This window comes from Vulpes vulpes, chromosome 7 (genome assembly GCF_048418805.1).
Source record: "Vulpes vulpes isolate BD-2025 chromosome 7, VulVul3, whole genome shotgun sequence".
NCBI classification, from domain to species: Eukaryota; Metazoa; Chordata; class Mammalia; order Carnivora; family Canidae; genus Vulpes; species Vulpes vulpes.
This window is the reverse complement of record NC_132786.1, coordinates 79989119-80007439: the sequence shown is the minus strand read 5'-3', so window position 1 is coordinate 80007439 and position 18321 is coordinate 79989119. Positions and strand designations below refer to the sequence as shown.

Here is an 18321-nt window from a genome sequence, read left to right as displayed (position 1 = left end):
TTTCTAATCCCAAAAAAATACATTAAAGAGAAGCTAAAATCTAGTATTGCCATAATTAAAACTTAGAATCAGAACTTAAGCATGGGTACATTCAGTTTATAAGCTATTTGTTTTGGCTTATGATTATATAATGGAAAAATAAATGATTGTCAATATTTATTTTCCTTTTTTTTAATGGAGAACCTAAGAAACACCTCACAAAGAGGTGTTCTGAAAAAGAGGTTTTCTAACACCCGAAGGAAGAAGTCACCAGAGATGGGGGATGTTCAAAAGTGCCATAAAGATCAACAGATAGCTGATTAATAACTCATTAGTTTTGCCTACAGGAAACAGCATTCAGTTTCAAAGTGATGGGTTATTTCTGTGAACTGAAATACAGAGGGATGAGTCCCAGGATAGGTTTGCCTGGTAGGGAATAAAAGGAACTGGAAGAAAGGTGAAAATGTATCAAAAATGAATGTCATAGTTTACAGTTGTGGCTAATGCCAGCACTACTCTCCAAGGAATTATGGTGAAAAACTCAAAAATATCCACAAGCCAGTATGAGCGCCTTAATATGCTTTTGTCCCATAATTCTGGTTAAGAATTATTTTATTACCAATATATTCTCTAAGATGAAAGTGTGAGATTTTTACAAACATCTTGTTTCTTTAGTATAAGGTTGAATTTAAGGAAGAAAAACAGACTAAATATGTGTATATAGCAAAGCATCTTCAACAAGCGATTCCTCTCCACTAAAAAAATAAATGTATTGTACCTTCAGTATACCTAGAACTAAATCATTAAAATGAGAGTTCCTTCTTTTTTTTCCTCACAAGGGACTGACATCTAAGAAAGCTTTTTGAGTTCTTTTCAAACGAGTATTTTCAAAAACTGCTTTGCTAGCTGAAATCTAGATTTGGCTTTGCAGATTCAACCACTGAGTTAAAAGACAGCTCTAAATTTGACCCAATATGTTTTCCTATCTTTAGATATGCTGTAAAGCATCTCAGATTAATAGAAAACATGAATAAAAAGGTCTTGGGTCCTGAAAACATCAATAAGGGCAGTCAGCCAATTGAAGCTGGCTGTGGTTGGCCATGATGTTAGTCAAATAAATTGCCAACGGCAAAGAGCTGATAGATGGAATAGTGTTTGGCATCTGGGTATGTGCCTGAATGGTTAAGATCCACTCTCCAACTCCGCCTATTCTGGTCTCTGGCTATCTTTTGGAAGTGATAACAAAAGGATAAAAAGAATTTTTCCTACTTGAAAAGCTAGGAGATAATAATTAGTAGCTGGCATAATAGCAATGAAAAGTAACAGATTTCACCATACTCAAAATGTCCCTATTCTGTCCTAACGTCAATTCTTGCTTCCCAGTAATAGATATACATGGCCAAGTTGGTTCATGGGCTGATCAATGAGCACTGAGGCGTACTGGAGAATTCATTATAATTGCATGTTCAGGTAAGCAATGGAAGGAAGAGAAGGTAAATGTGGCCAGGCTATCAGCAAAGGGATGCCATGTGCAAAGGTTAACCACTACCTCAACATTCCAAAACACCTGGGAATGGCAACATACATTGCTAAGAAAACAAAAGGTCTAATATAAACTTACATATGTATAGATAAGTTTGTGGATATTATGCATACATTACATATATATATTATGCATGATATATAGTATAGGTTATTATACAAACAAAAATTAGATATCATACAGCTAGTAGTTAACAGTGAAGGCTCTGCAAACTTCATTTCAGTCAGACCATACCTCTTCCTGTGTGGCTTGGCACGGGTTACTTCTCTATATTTCAATTCCATTGACTCTAAGGTGGATTTAATAATAATAACTATTGGGTACCTAGGAAGCTTGTGGTTGAGCATCTGCCTTTGGCTCAGGTGGTGATCCCGGGGTCCTGGGATTGAGTCCCGAATCAGGATCCCTACAGGGAACCTCCTTCTCTCTCTACCTTTGTCTCTGCCTCACTCTCTGTGTCTCTCATGAATAAATAAATAAAGTCTTTTAAAAAATAATAGTAACTATCATATGATTGTTCTAAGAATTAAATGAGATACAATTTTCTAGGCACATATAAAGACAATAGAAATGGGTTTTCTTACAGCTATCATCTTTGCTGTTGTTGCATTGTACAAATTATTAGGGAGTTGTACGATTTTAAGTGAGAGTACATTTATTCTTAATTATGTCAATGTTTTTCCTTTACTTAGAGTTTCCTCAACCAGTTGAGGAAACTCTAAGTATTTCTCATATTTCTTCCATCCTCATTATTTAACTAAGGAGGGTCTCCTTTGAGTATACTACCACTGGGCAGAATGCACAGTCCCGTTGTGCCCATCTCACATTGCACCCTCTAATGTTCTACCCACAGAAACACTCAAGAGTAGATAATTGAAGAATTTAAGGTCCCAGGAGTTTATTTCTTACGTTTAATTTTGTTGCTGTTGGTGGTTGGTGGTGGTGGTGGTAGTTGTTTTTTTTTTTTTTTTTGACTTAAATATTCTTATGGGCTGAGAAGAAGGAATCTAGAAGGAAATAATGTTTGAAGGTTTTTGTTAATCACTTCTTACACCGCCTTCTGAGCCCCTCAGCTTCATATATATCTCAGGCCCTCGGCCACTTGCTCCACCATAGCTACCACTACAGTGGCACACTGGCCACCTGAGTACACCCACCAGGGGCCCATGCCAGAGACCAACACCAAATCTCTGATCTTTCCAACTGTATCTTAGATGAAGCACAAGCATGGGATTTAGCTTCCTCAGTGGCTACCTCAAAGGCCAGGTGATCCAGGGGTGAAGCATCAGTACATGGGCTGATGGGAATAAGGAGGAAGGAGGACACTAACAGGTAAGTTTTCTCTGCATGCTCTGTGATGGATACTTCCCCAGGAGTACAATCTCTCTACATCCTCTCTAGAGATATCTCATATGGCTGAGCATTGAGTGTGTGACTCTGGGAACCAGCTGTGTGACATCATCTCCTTCTGCCTGACCTCCTTTTCCACTTCCTTGGCCGAGATTACACATCTCAATAACCACACTATCACAGAAGTCTTACTTAAGGTTTTGTTTTCCAGTAAACCTCAACCAAGACAAAAACAGAATCCATAGCAGAGATAAGGCATGTAGACATATTGCAACAAATGTTTACTGAATGTGAGTGAGCTCATTATGTCAGGTATTTAAGTTAGCCATTTGAAATATGTAAATAAATTGGTAACCATCCCTATCCTCAAGACACTGTTAGAAGGGGGACAGATAATAAAAACAAGTATAAGAAAGTATTCTTTAGGGGCACCTGGGTGGCTCAGTAGTTGCGTGCCTGCCTTTGGCTCAGGTCCTGATGCTAGGGTCCTGGGATTGAGTCCTGCATCAGGCTACCCACAGGGAGCCTACCTCTCTGTCTCTGCCTCTTTTCTCAGTGTCTCTCACGAATGAAAAAATAAATAAAATATTTTTTTTAAAAAAGAAAGTATTCTTCATGTTAAGAAAGAAGTATGAATGCAAGAGTATAGAATTACAAAGGGAGAGTGGTCAGTTCTACTCAGGGTGAACACAGGTGTGAGTCTACGTGCTGGGGAAGGGCAGAAAGCACGAGGGGGAGATATCAGCATTTGCCCAAACAAGATAACTGCTGAGCCAAGTTTTAAAATGTGATTCAGGAACACAAGTGGCAGGGAGGCATGACAAAAACTAAAGGAGTTCGTGACCATTAAACCAGCCCTGCAAGAATTATTAAAGGGGACTCTTCAAGCGCAAAAGAGAGACCAAAAGTGACAAAGACAAAGAAGGATCAGAGAAAATCTCCAGAAACAATGACAAAACAAGTAATAAAATGGCAATAAATACCTATCAATAATTACTTTGAATGCAAATGGACTAAATGCTCCAGTCAAAAGACACAGGGTAAAAAAAAAAAAAAAAAAAGACAGGGTATCATAATGCATAAAAAAAATTAAGACCTATTCATATGCCACGTGTAAGAGACTCATTTAAGACCTAAAAGCCATCTGCAGATCAAGAGCAAGGATATGGAGAAACATTTATCACACAAATGGATGTCAGAAGAAAAGAGGAGTAGCATCACTTATCAGACAAACTAAATATTTTTGTTCTTGTATTGTTTTTATCCTGCTTTGGTCTCAGGATAGTACTGGCCTCATGGAATGATTTGGATGTGTTCCCCTCTATTCCATTATTTTTAAGATTTTGATTAAGATTGTGATTACTTTTTTTAGATGTTTGGTAGAATTCACCAATGAAACCATGTGGTCTTGGGCTTTTCTGTGCTGGGCTTTTTTGATGCCTTGCATTCTTGTTACTGCTCTAAGAAGATCTATTTCCTGAATTCAGGATTCCTGATTTAATCTCGGTAAGTTATGAGCTTTTAGTAATTTATCTCTTTGGGCTTTTTTTCTAAGTTATCTGATTTGTCAGTATATAATTGTTTACAGCAATCTGTTATCCCACTGTACTTCTGTGATATGTGTTGTACTGTTTTCTCTTTCATTTCGCATTTTGGTTTTTGAATCTTCCCTCTTTTTTTTTCTCAGTGTACTTAAAGCATTGCCAATTTTATTCATTTTTTTTGGAAAACTAGTCATTAATTTCAATGTCATGTTATTGTTTATTCTGGTCTCTATTTTATTTACTTCTGATTTTTTCTTTGTTATTTCCTTCCTCTATTGAATTTCAGTTAAGTTTATTCTTTTTCTAGCTCTTACAGTGTACTGTTGTTTATCTGAACTTTTTATCTTAACACAAGCATTTGTAGCATAAACTTCACTCTACTTTTCATCTGTTTTTGCTGCATCTCCTAGGTTTTGGAATATTGTGTTTTCTTTGTCTTTTGTTTTGAGACATATTTTGATTTTCTATTTGATTTCTTATTTGGCCCTTTGCTTGTGCAGTAGTATGTTGTTTAATAATTTACATATTAAATATGTAATATTTACATTGTAATTTTTCCAGCTTTTTTATTGTTGATATTTAGTATTGTATCATTGTGGTTGAAAAATATACCTGGTATGATTTCCGTCTTTTTTTTTTTTTAAGATTTTAGTTATTTATTAGAGACGGAGAGAGAGGGGGAGAAGGGCAGAGGCACAGGCAGAGGGAGAAGCAGGCTCCACACGGGGGAGCCTGACATGGGACTCGCTCCCAGGTCTCCAAGATCAGGCCCTAGGCTGAAAGCGGCGCTAAACCGCTAAACCAACCCAGGCTGCCCTGATTTCAGTCTTCTTAAATTTGTAATTTTTGTTGTCTCTTTTTACGTGATTTAACTAGAGGATTCTTCTGTGTGTACTCGAAGATAATATGTATCCTTTTTCTTGGATGGCATGTTTTATATACATCTTCTAGAACCATGTATTTTGAAGTATGCTTCAAGTAAAAGATGACAACAAAATAATTCTTAAAAATAATAATAACTTTAACTAAGGGTACTTGTTTAAAATAAAGCATATCAGAGGGGAGGTGGTGAGGAAGGTTGGGTGAAATGGGTGAAGGGTCTTAAGAGTGCATTTATCATGATGAGCACTGTGTAAAGTAGAAAAGTGTGGACTCACTATATTGTACCTTGAAACTAACATAACACTGTACGTTAACTATGCTAGAATTAATATTAAAAAAAAACTTAATAAAAAAAATAAAGGAGGGCCCCTGGGTGGCTCAGTCAGTTAAGCACCTGCCTTCAGCTCTACTCATGAACCAGGGTTGGATTTAAGTCCATTGGCAGGCTCCCTGCTCAGCAGGCATGTCTGTTTCTCTCTCCCCTTCTGCTTATGTTCTCTCTCTCAAATAAATAAAATCTTCAAAAAAGGGGGAAAATAAAATGTAATTCAGTATAAGAAGCCTCAGAGATAAAGGAGATGCAGTCTTATCTTTCAGACACCTATAGTCTAGTGAAGGAGGCATATGATGGTGATTTTTCATGAAATCTGCTACACTGGTCTTCCTCTTCTTCCAACTGCCAAATCTGATGCTGCCTCCAGACTGCGTACTAGCTTTTCTCTCTGCTTGGAAATTCTGCTGTCTAATCCCAATATGATTTGCTCTCTATGCTACCTCATCTCACTTTCTACCAAATCACCTTATTTTATTGTTGTATAGTTGTATAGCAACAATGATTATATGAAATTACATTTTTACTAATTGACTTATTTCCTGTTTCCAGGCACTAAAATGTAAGCTCCATGAAAATGAGAACTTGTCTTACTCTCCAGTGTAACTTCAACATTTGACACAAAGTATTCAATAATTACCTACTGAATGAATGAAAGTATTTTAAAATGACAAAAGAATTACAAATTGAGATTCAAGCTATGAATGGGAACAGAAAAGGTGAGAAAGACAACCAGCCTTTTCTGGAAGATAAGAGAAGAATTCTCTGAGGATGGTTTTTCTCCGAGCTAAAATCAGGAAAAATAAGCATTAAGGAAGCCAAGAAGTGGAGAGCAGAGCAGAGCAAGAGTATCAGAGCATTCTATGGAGAGGGAACCAGCATGCAAAAAGCCATTACCTGGGAGGCAGCATAATGAATTCCAGAATCTGAAAGTAGGTAGGTTTGACTGGAGTACAGTGAACAAGGGAGACGCAGGATGAGATGAATCTGGAGGGAGAAGTACGGATTGGGCTCCTGAAGGGTCTTGTAAGTTGCTCTAGGTCTTTTTCCTATAAATTCATACTCTGAATGCCATGAGATGTAGAGTGATGAGTGAGAACACTGCGTTCATCCCAGCGTGAGGCAGCAGATCCTCAGAATGACATAGGAGTGACAACAAAGTGAAAAGTGATATGGGGCAGTCAGTGAGTGGTACAATTAGTATCAAGGAGGAAAGGATAAAAAAATATGGTAATATATACATCCAAGAACAAAGAATACCACAATCTGATTTTGTAGTTGTAAACTGCTAAGTACAAGGGGAGACATTAGGCCACTTTACAAAAAAGGACTGATAAAAATTAAAACAAAAATTTCTCTGACTGGATAATCACTATTTTGTCCTAGAAAAGACCACAGGGAGAGATTACAAAATGATTATGTACCTTATAAAAATAACATAAGTAATATAACAAGTAATCTTTAAGGAATGATTTTCAGATCCATGAAGCAACTTGTCACCCAGAACGTTCCATTACTTTCTGTTTCTGCATATCTACCATTCATAACGTTGTTTTCTATGTTGGTTGGGCTAGGCTTGCATTCTATCTTCTGTGTTCTCCATTATTATTCTTGGGTCCATCATTGGCCTTGTCATGAATAATTAGATGCTCTACAATCAGTGGGGCAATTGTATCACTGGCTCAATGGTGAGGTCCTTAAGGGCCTTTCATTTTGTGCATTCTTTGCATTCCTAGTGCCAGACATGGTGCCTTGAATCCAAAAGACTTTCATAGTTTTGTTTTTTCTTTTTTTGCTTCAAATTTATGCATATCCAGAGGGACTGAGTAATCCTGAAGTAGATTATGAATGATCAAAAAGATTTAAAGTATGGGTTGCATAATTTTTTATTACATGTCTTTATCCATTTCTCTGAAAGCACATAATTCAATCTAAATGTTATATTAAACAGAATATTTGATTTTGTAAAACACTCCATTTCCCAATTACACAAGATAGAAGTCAGCTACAGAATCAACAGTATAAGTGTTTGCATGAGGCTGGCTAAGGAGATGGGGAAGTGATGGTATGTAGCCCTTCCTTATCATCTCTCCTCCCCAACATACCAGTGACTCTCCACCAAGGCACTTTGGTGTGTCTTCTTCTTCTACCCTTGATTCTAGTCTTTCTTACTGGGAATACCCAAGGGATATCATGTTGGCCACTGGGACACTTTGCTTCTTTTCTCCTTCTGAAATCGTTATAAAGTATGTTCTTTCTACCTCAGATTCTACTGAGAATAAAATGAGATTTTTTTTTATTTGAAAGCACACTGAAAATATAAAGAATGAGTAAAGAGTTAAGATATAAGATGGATTGCTATTATAGCGAAAATATCTTAGAGACTGTGGATATCAAAGATTTTAGGAACACAGTAGGAAACTTGACAGATACACATGAGAGATCAATAACAATCAGACAAAGAAAAATACATAGTGGCTTTCCATCTCTGGTAAGGATAAAGTCCAATATCCTTAGCATCACATGTAAAATATATTATAATTCGGTATTAATAGATACTCTCATTATTCACATTCCAGCCTCCAAGTTCTTCTGCAATCTGACTTAAATGTCTTTCCTCAGGGATGAATGAATGAATGAATCTCAAGCAGCAAATTCCTCCTTCCCCATCTAGTGCACTGCTCTTTCATTTTTGAAGCCTTCTGGTCCCACCTTTTTCTTTAATTTCAGGGTACTCTGTATCCACCCATTCACACTATGAGAATATTAAAGAAGCTAACAAGATCATTAGTGTCTGGTCTGTAACCAGTGCTTAACATGGTTACAAACCATATTAAAATTATGTTGTTTTTTATGTACAGGATTTATCAGTCAGTAGACTGAGATTCCCCATAGGGATGGGCAGGATCTTGCTCAACGTTATGCTTCCTGGCACTTAAAACAATGTCTACAACACTCTGGTGTTTTAATATATATTTGTTTGTTTGTTTGTTTTTTAACTGTAAATAAAGACTCCTACTTTAAACAGAAGCAGTCAGCATCTAGACAGGAATTTTGTGTGAATGACTAGTGTTACTCTGTGATAGATTTTGACCAACTTTTATTTCTGGAATAAATAACTCACTTTGAATACAAAATGAAAAGCACAAAAGTGTGCAACCCAAAACAACATTTTGTAATCAGTATTCTGGGGCTATTTTTTAAACTGGCATTTGGGAAAATGCCAACTAATGACCAGAAACATTTTTGAAGGTCCATTGTTTTATACAAATTAAATATTCTGATTCCTTTACATCTCCTATTAGCTAATATAGTCACTAAGATATTTCTTTCATTTGTGTCTTCCTATTTATATGCATCAGGTTTCTTCTTTTCTCACTCCCTTTTTATTTTTCTTTTGTTAACATAATTCTTTCCAAAAGCAATCCAATTATTTCAGACACAGGCCTATAAATATGAAACTTAGATTCTCATAACTCAATAATCCTAGTGAAAAAGAGTTGACATGAACTTTGGGTAATTTGCTTTCATCCAATTAAGGAGATTATTTATTTCTGAACATGGAAAATAAAACATTTTTAAAGTCAAGAAACTCCAAAGATGGGTTTACTACTCACCACAGTATGCATAAATATATTCAAATAAAGTTCACTTTAATTCATTCTTTATATAGCAATGAATACATCATTTGTAGTGCTTTACAGGAAGTAGAATATATTCCAGTATTAAGCAAGTAAATAAAAATTAAAATATTAAATCTGCTGAATTCCACATTCATTGCTTTCAATATTATTCATTGCAAGCTTAATTCTATACCTAGTTTTGTATTTGTTCAAAGAAAAAATTGTCAAGTACCATTATCCTCCAGAATATTTTGTATTGTAATAATCTGAAGCCAAATGTCACCAAGAAAGAAAATTTTCTGGCAGATCAAATCTGATAAATTTTGGTTTTTCAAATAATAACAAAGTAGAGTGCATAATTATATCTGAAGAAGTCAGTGTAATCAGATTTTAAAAGAAATATGGATATAATACTATAATTTAGAGTATGTATATAAAACTTCAAATATTAATCTTACTTTTCTACAGTTCTATATTTATAAGTTACTAATGTTTTCAAAAGACAAATGTACACACTGGTCCTCTATTTTTTTTGAGGTAAACTAGGAAATTATATTAGTTTGCTATTTAAAAATGAATGCAAGGAATTTTAGAAAATATTCTTTTGACTATAAACACATTTTTATCTGATCATTAAATATCTTCTGTAATACTAGTTTACTTACTAGATGTTATTTTACATCTAAATAAAACTATAGTTTCATGTGCACATATGGATACATATGTAAAGTCTCCTTGGGATCTTAGTTGCATATAGCTGCCTATAAAAATATTTTTGCCTTAGTAGATCTGATGACTGATAAACAATTTTACAGATTGTGACAACAAAATTATCAGCTCTAAGTGAAAATATATCATTTATGTATGTCTATAAATTATGACACCAACATATTATTCACATTGAGAGAGAACATTAAAGAAAAGAGTATGCTCATTCTTATTCCTCAAATGCAATTTTGCTAAGTCATGTCTGCTCATAAAAGTGGACTCAACTAACTACCATACTAATGCCTGATAATATTGCCATTTTGAGAAAAGTTTGTACCCTTTTACTTAAAATATGGCTTATATTAACTTTTGCAAAACAGAGAAAAAGATGAGCTAACCCAATTTTCTGTGCTTAATACATTGATTTTGGTAAACCGTTGTTTTGTGATATTTACAGATAAAACACCCCCCCAAATATGACCTAAACAGAAACATACCACACATGTGTACACACACACACACACACACACACACACACACGCTCCTGATATAACATCCTCATATTTCCCCATGTCTTATTGATGGAAGAGTGCTGTCTGAAAATAAACCCAATAAAGTTTATCTGCTCACTGGACAAAGAGGCCCCAATATCAATCAAATGTATATTTATATGACAATATTTAATGCTTTCATAAAAGTGTTTATTTATGTATCTATGCCTAGGCATTCAGGAAATATTTAGTCTCCCCAATTAAGAATATCTATCTCAAATAAATAAAAATTAAAATATTAAATCATGCTGCTTTATTTCCTGAAACCACTGTTGACAGTATGTCCATCTTATAGCCACAGAACCAAAAGAACAAAATAGATTTGGAAAATATTGCCACCAGGAAGTCCACTGTATTAACCCAAATGCGTGAATCTAATAGTTCTTTTCAATATCATTATTCTTTGGAACACCACTGTATTTTTCTATGCTATAATATTTCTAAAGATTTTCAAAAAACACATTATACATTTTAATATAAATATAATTCATTACGGTTTCATTGTTAATGGTTTTCTTTACCATGCCTGTAACTGCCTCATAGTCCTTTACTGCATTCATTGCATCTGAGGACTTCAATTCTCTTCTTTATAAAATACTCAGCAAACTAGTTGCATGTCCTATTCTCTTTATTTCATCTTAAATATTACCAACTAATAAAAAGTGGTCAGATTTAATCCCAGAGAAGGAATTTTAAACCCTCCCCCATCTCTATTCCTTGACTTCAAGTTATGTGAATGCTTAATTTTACTTTGTTTTTTTAAATTTTTTTTTTTTAATTTTTATTTATGATAGTCACAGAGAGAGAGAGAGAGGCAGAGACACAGGCGGAGGGAGAAGCAGGCTCCATGCACCGGGAGCCTGATGTGGGATTCGATCCCGGGTCTCCAGGATCGCGCCCTGGGCCAAAGGCAGGCGCCAAACCACTGCGCCACCCAGGGATCCCTTTACTTTGTTTTTTAAAGCTACTTTGAATCCTTTGCAAGTAAGGATAGGAAGTTTATCAGATTTAACTCCAACTACCAGAAGAGGCTTTGCACTCAAGAAAGAAACTTGAAGAAGGAACGTAAGTGGGTAATACCCACCTAGAAAAGGCCAGCAATCAGCTGAATGTGAGGAGGAAGGAGTATACAGGTTGCCTTGCTATTTATGAATTAGAGAAATTGGAGGTCAGAAGAAATGATTAGTTATAGGTAAAGGAAAACAGTACTTCAGAGCCTAGTCTCTGCAACTTCCTGATTCTAACCTTAGTTATCAGTATTTTATAACTGTATAAAAACTTGATTCCCAGTACATTTCTAAGTGTGCAAATGACAACTTCACTAAAGAATCTATTTTGCATATATAAAATGGAGATAAAATATTCAGTTAATCATAGAATTACTTGAGGTTTATATAAGATAACTCTTGTTATGTGCCAAACACATTACCTGGCTATAGTAAACATAAATGTTAGCTACTATTATTAGGCTGGAGGACCCATGAATTGTGGAAATCATAAATTTCTAGCACAATTAAAAAATTTTCCTCCCGCAACGTTAGCTGCCCATGTATGGGATCAAATTCTGGGGTTGAGAATTTGCAAGGGTTATCAAGATATTCAAAAATTAAAACCCACATTTAGTTTAAAAATAAAAGTAGTTGAATAAAATAAAAAATACTATATTAGCTATGTATCCTAAGTTTTACCTTCATGAGATTTCATGTTTAACAAAATGTGCTAAGCCTCATTTTAATAGACTTCAAAATATTTTAAGCTCTTAAACATGATCGTCATTAAATATACATATGCCTCCATGCATGTTTAAAGTTCTGAAAGTTAGAATTAAGTATACACAATTTATTTTCAAAGAAGTCATACCATCTTAACATCCATGGTTCTTTGTCTATTGATCATTATACATTGATCAAATTCTTGTCCAAGAATTAAATTTAAAAAATTGAAATATTTGATATATTGATAGCTCATTAAAAACATATGCACATGTTTATGAAATATTTGAGAGGGGGATCCCTGGGTGGCGCAGCGGTTTGGCGCCTGCCTTTGGCCCAGGGCGCGATCCTGGAGACCCGGGATCGAATCCCACGTCGGGCTCCCGGTGCATGGAGCCTGCTTCTCCCTCTGCCTGTGTCTCTGCCTCTCTTTCTCTCTGTGTGTGACTATCATAAATAAATAAAAATTAAAAAAAAAAAGAAATATTTGAGAGGACTAAATTTCTCTGTCTTTTGCATTATTGAATTTTAATCTGGTATCATATCACTTATCCTAAGTTTTAAATTAAGTGTTTTAGAAATAGATACTGACTCTGTTGAGCACAGTAAATGTTTGGATAGGATGTGAAAAATTAATGTTAACATAACCCAAATATCTCTCAGTCACCAATTCTTTGAAATTGGCACTTCTTCTTTCCCCAGAATAAATCCACTTTACCAAGAACTCTTGGAGAGCAATGCAGATTTTACTTAAGATTTTGTAGAGACTTGACATCACACAACCCTCCCCACATAACTAAATACATTTTTATGTATTTTTTCTGCCAACTCTGTTGGCTCTGCTTCCAATTGCATTTCTCCTTATTCACCATTTTCTTGCTTTAGTCAATCTAAAATAGTATCAGGGCCACTATTTTAGTTTGTTCTAGCCTATGTTTGTCTGAGTGATGAAAGACTAATTTTCTAATTCTAGCAGAGAATAAACCAGGTTATCTTTTCTCCAGAAGACAGTCTTTTAAGAGACACCAATTCACAGAATATGGTAAAAACACACATGTGCACATGCTTCCATTCCTCCTTAAATTCAGTTAGAGAGAAGTGCAGGGTGTAGCCTCTTATCATTCCAGCAGAGTATGGTAACTTCTATGGCAAAGAAAGGGGTTGGAGAAGAGGGGAACCATTGTTCAATGATAACCATGGGTCCTAAAAAACTACCTTCCTTCTATTCTCATGAGGAAAGAGAACAGTTTGATCAGTGTATATAAGAGAAGTAGGGATGAAGAGGACAACCTTGAAGCCTAATGGCCTGGTTGAATCCAAGAGCCATCATTTACCAGCCCCGACAATCTACATAGATACTTATGCACTACAGTCATCTCATCTGTAAAATGCCAGTATTGAACTCACAGAGATTATTTAGTGCCTGTGGGAGAATTAAGTGACATATTATGTGTAAATTGTTTACAAACAGAATGGAAGAGAGCAAACTCTAAGTATTAGCCATTGTTATCAGAAGCTGCCAGTGGTTCCCAATGAGAACATAGCGCATATCAGATGAACATCCTGGAGAATTGGTCAATGAGCTCTATTTTGCAGATGATAATCTAGGTTTAATCTGAATCTCCCTAGGAGTGGAAAGGTAACTCTTGGGAGCAGGAAGTTAACAAGAGTTGGGCAGAATTTCTGTGTGACTGTTGTACTTCCAGGTAAGCCTGCCTGAGCAAAATACAGGTAGTCAGCCATTCAGGAACCTCAATGTAGGCAAAAATTTCCCTCGGTTTGCGTTGAAACATACCACAAATGAGTAGAGTATCTCTGAAATAATACATCTAAAACTGTTTATTGGTCACTTTTAGGAAGGGAAACTTCCTAAAAGTCAAGGGGAGAGAAGTGGAGAAAACATCTTTATCGTACATCCTTTGGAATTCTAATTTTTAGACCTTGAGAATTTGCTGCTTAGCCAGGACACAAGTTAAAAATTTTAAAACATAGCTACAAGTTAATTGCATACTTACTTTCAAAAGTAGCCTAGTTGCCTAAATTCTTGCATCATTCTATTTTTATGGCTGAGGGCAAGGATTTTACGTGCCCTCCACGTGCTGGCTTTCAAATTCTTTTGGCCATGATGGGCAGTAGGAAATGTATTTTATACGATGACAAGGATATATGTGGTAGGTGGAAAGCCAGAGATCAAATGGCACTTTACTGGTTCCCAGATCTTAGATCATGATGCATGCTGCTGGGGGTGTCATGCCTCAGTGTTGCCTCTGCAAGGAGAACCAGACACCAAGTTGATCTTTTGACTTTTGAGTTCCTCCTCAAGATAGACTTTTTCAAACTTCTCTTTTCATCCTGGGTCTCTGATCTCCCACAATGTTACAATGTTTGCCACAGTGAACCCCCTGCACTCCCTCCACCATCACATGCTAATTTGACTTGAAGACACTGTCAGCAGAAAACAGATGATCCTTTACTTAGAGTACTCGAATCTCTGAGTACTTTCATTTTGGATGGTGCTCATTCTGAAGAATGATTGCACAGGAATGATCACTTGGGGACATTTTCTCTCTGGTTGTGTTCTCCTTTCTTCCATGTGTTTTCTATAACCTAACTCCTGGCATATCTCCGAGAGAATGGAATTCTGACTGTTTATAAAGACACAAAGTAGCTTGCCCTTCTCCCAATACTTGAGGGTGAGAAAGAAAGTATCTCAGACAGGATTTTGCCTATCACTTAACCTCTGTGTCCTTCATTTCATATTTTGTAGTCAAATATGCTCTGAAAAAGTATGAAAAAGAATTTTTTCTAGACTTTTAATCCCTGTTTTCTTCAGTGTTATCCAGTTTCTAAGCCAAATGGCACATAAAGTTATGCAGAAATGATGTGGTGGCCTCCATACCCAGACTAGCACATTCCTCTACATAACTATGGTATTTAGGCGAGCACTGAAAGATGCACTGTTATGTGATAGGGAACCTAGGCCAGTTAAGAGATTCAGACAAGGTGGACCTATAGTAACTGTACCTTCCCAAAGTCCATGAACCCAAAGGGGCTTCATGTTGATTAGTATGAACACAGTACATTTATTACCATTCTTTTCTTTTGTCATTCATCCATTACCTTAATAGTGGGTTTTCTATAAACAGCATATAATTCTTTTTTATCTGGTATCCATGGGTGGCGCAGCGGTTTAGCGCCTGCCTTTGGCCCAGGGCGTGATCCTGGAGACCCGGGATCAAATCCCACGTCAGGCTCCCAGTGCATGGAGCCTGCTTCTCCCTCTGCCTTTGTCTCTGCCTCTCTCTCTCTCTGTGTGTGTGTGACTATCATAAATAAGTAAGGAATTTAAAAAAATAAAATAAATAAATAATAATTCTTTTTTATCCAATCTGGCATCTGCTTTAGATCTTTTTAACTTAATATTTAATGTGATTATTGATATGAATGAATTAAAAAACACCATTGATATATTTTTCTGCTTGTCCCAACTTTCCTTCATTCCTTTTTTCCTTTTCTCTTACCTATTCATATGGGGTATTTTTTTCTAATTTCATTGTATCTTCGTAGCTACACTTCTTTATTATCTCATTTTGCTGATTACTTTGAGGCTTACAGGATATAGCCTTAATTTTACACAGTGTACCATCAACTGGCATTATACCACTCCACATACAGTATAAGAATCATACTATGGTATGCATGCACCCATTTTTTCTCTGCAAAACATTGTACTATTGTTTTTCACACATTTCACTTCTGTGTATGCAATAAACTCCATGATATATCATCATTAGTGTTGTCTTAAACTACTGCTCATTTTTTAAAGATTTATTTATTTATTTTTAGAGAGAGAGTGAGAGAAAGCAAGCACATGCATGCACAAGAGTGGAGAAAGGGGCAGAGAGAGAGAATCTTTAAGCAGACTTCCTGCTGAGCGTGGGTCCCAACATGGGGTTCAATCTTATGACCCATGAGACTGCCACCTGAGCTGAAACCAAGAGTCCAACACTCAACCAACTGAGCCACCCAAGTGTCCTAAAATTATTTCTAATAAGATTTAAATAACAAAAAATTCTTTACATTTACTCAAACAGTCATCATTCCAGTGATCTTAATTTCTTTGTGAAGATACAGATTTCCCTTTGGTAATACTTTTCCATTCTTGTAGTATAGCCTGCTGGTGATGCATTCTTTCAGCTTTTGTATGTCTGAAAATCTTTGTTTTGCCCTTGTTTTCAAAAGGTATTTTTTCCAGGTGAAGAATTCTAGGTTATGGCTTCATTATTTCAGTATTTTAAAGATGTTGCTCCAGTGCCTTTTACCTGCATAGTTTCCAAAGAAATCTGCTGTCATCATTACTTTTGTTCCTCTGCTTTGCAATGTCTTTTATTCTTTGTAACTTTTAAGATTTTCTTTTTCATTGTGGATTTTAAGCAGTTGGTTTATAATGTGCTTCAGTGTAATTTTCTTCATGTTTCTTGTGTTTGTTGAAGTTCTTGTATATGCAGGGGTCTATAGTTTTCATCAAATTTAGAAAATATTCAGCTATTATCTCCTGAAATATTTTTATGCCCCTGCCCCAACTTTGGGCACTTCAATTAGGCATATATTAGGATACTTCAAGTTGCATCACAATTTATTAATGCTATATTTATTTTTTTTTGGCCTTTTTTTTCTTTTCTGTGTTTCCCACTGGATATTTCCTATTGTTTTCAAGTTCACTAAACTTTCCTTCAATGGAAAGTTCCTAATCTGCTGTTAATTCCAACTAGTATTTTTTAAATTTTTAAAAATCTCAGACATTGAAGTTTTTCATCTCTAAAAGTTTAATTTGTATCTCTTATGACTCTACTTAGCATGCTCAACTATTCCTCTAGCTCTTTGAACATATGGAATAAAGTTATAATAAGTTTTCAAATGACATTTTACTAATTCTATCATCTGTGCCATTTCTGGGTTAGTTTTGATTGATTGATTTTCTCATATTTTCCTGCTTTTTTATATGCCTTACAGTTTTTGCTTGGATGCCATTCATGGTGAATTTTAATTTACTGAGCACACTTTTTATTCCTATAAATATTCTTGATCCTTGTTCTGTGGCATAGTTGAGTTTCTTAGAAATAGTTTGATTTGTTGGGGTCTTGCTTTTAGACTTCTTAGGCTTTTGTCATGGGTAAATTTTAACTGAGGCAAGAAGGTTCTGAGGATTGTTTCTTGTGAAATACAGAATTTTCCACTCTGGCTAGTGGGAATAAGCACAATTCCCAAATGTTCTTTTTAATTATTTTGGGTGATTTGTTTTCCTGTGTCTCTGGTTGTCCACACACATAAACTAACCAGAACTCTACTACTAAATAATCACAAGGGACCCTACACAGAAATCCAGAGGTATCTGTCTGTGTATTTCTCTGCTCTCTGGTACTCTTTCCTACAAAGTTTAGCCATCTTGGGTTCCCTGAACATCCAGCTCTATCTCCTTAAGTCAGGAAAGCTCTTCTTAGGCTCCCTTTTCTTGGGTTATGCCTAGAAACTTTCTTCTGGCAGTACTGAGGCACTCATGTGGCACATACTAACCTTGATTGCTTCATAGGGAACTATGAAGACTCTAGCTGAAATAGATTTGAATAAAAACTAAAGGCAACCTTACATTTCTAAGAAATTGTTTTTAACATAATACTTTTTCTTGTTCTCTTATTTGTCTTATTATTATTATATTATTCATATCTTATTACCTGTTCAGTATTTATGATAAAAGTATAACATTTTAGATTGACTATACTTATTTTTTAATCTTGAAGTTCTTTTAAAACTTTAAGTGTAGAAAATGCTCTTTTTGAAAAGACAATATCCTTTCTTTTTGATGAGTTCAAACTGAACTTTTTAAAATGCAGGCACATCTTGTTTTATTGTACTTTACAGATAATGTATTTTTTACAAACTGGTGATTCGTAGCAACCCTGTGTTGAGCAGATCTATCTGTGCCATTTTTCCAAGAAGGATTTGCTCACTTCATGTCTCTGTGTCACATTTTGGTAATTCTCACAATGTTCCAAATCTTTTCATTATTATTATGTTTGTTATGATGGTCTATAACAGTG

The 18321-nt window shown here is 35.5% G+C and overlaps 1 protein-coding gene across 1 annotated transcript in view; it reads right to left on the bottom strand.

Annotated features, from left to right (window-relative positions):
* The window catches only part of ZNF804B (zinc finger protein 804B), a 492135-nt gene that overhangs the window by 387302 nt on the left and 86512 nt on the right, over positions 1–18321 (bottom strand). The window lies entirely within an intron of this gene.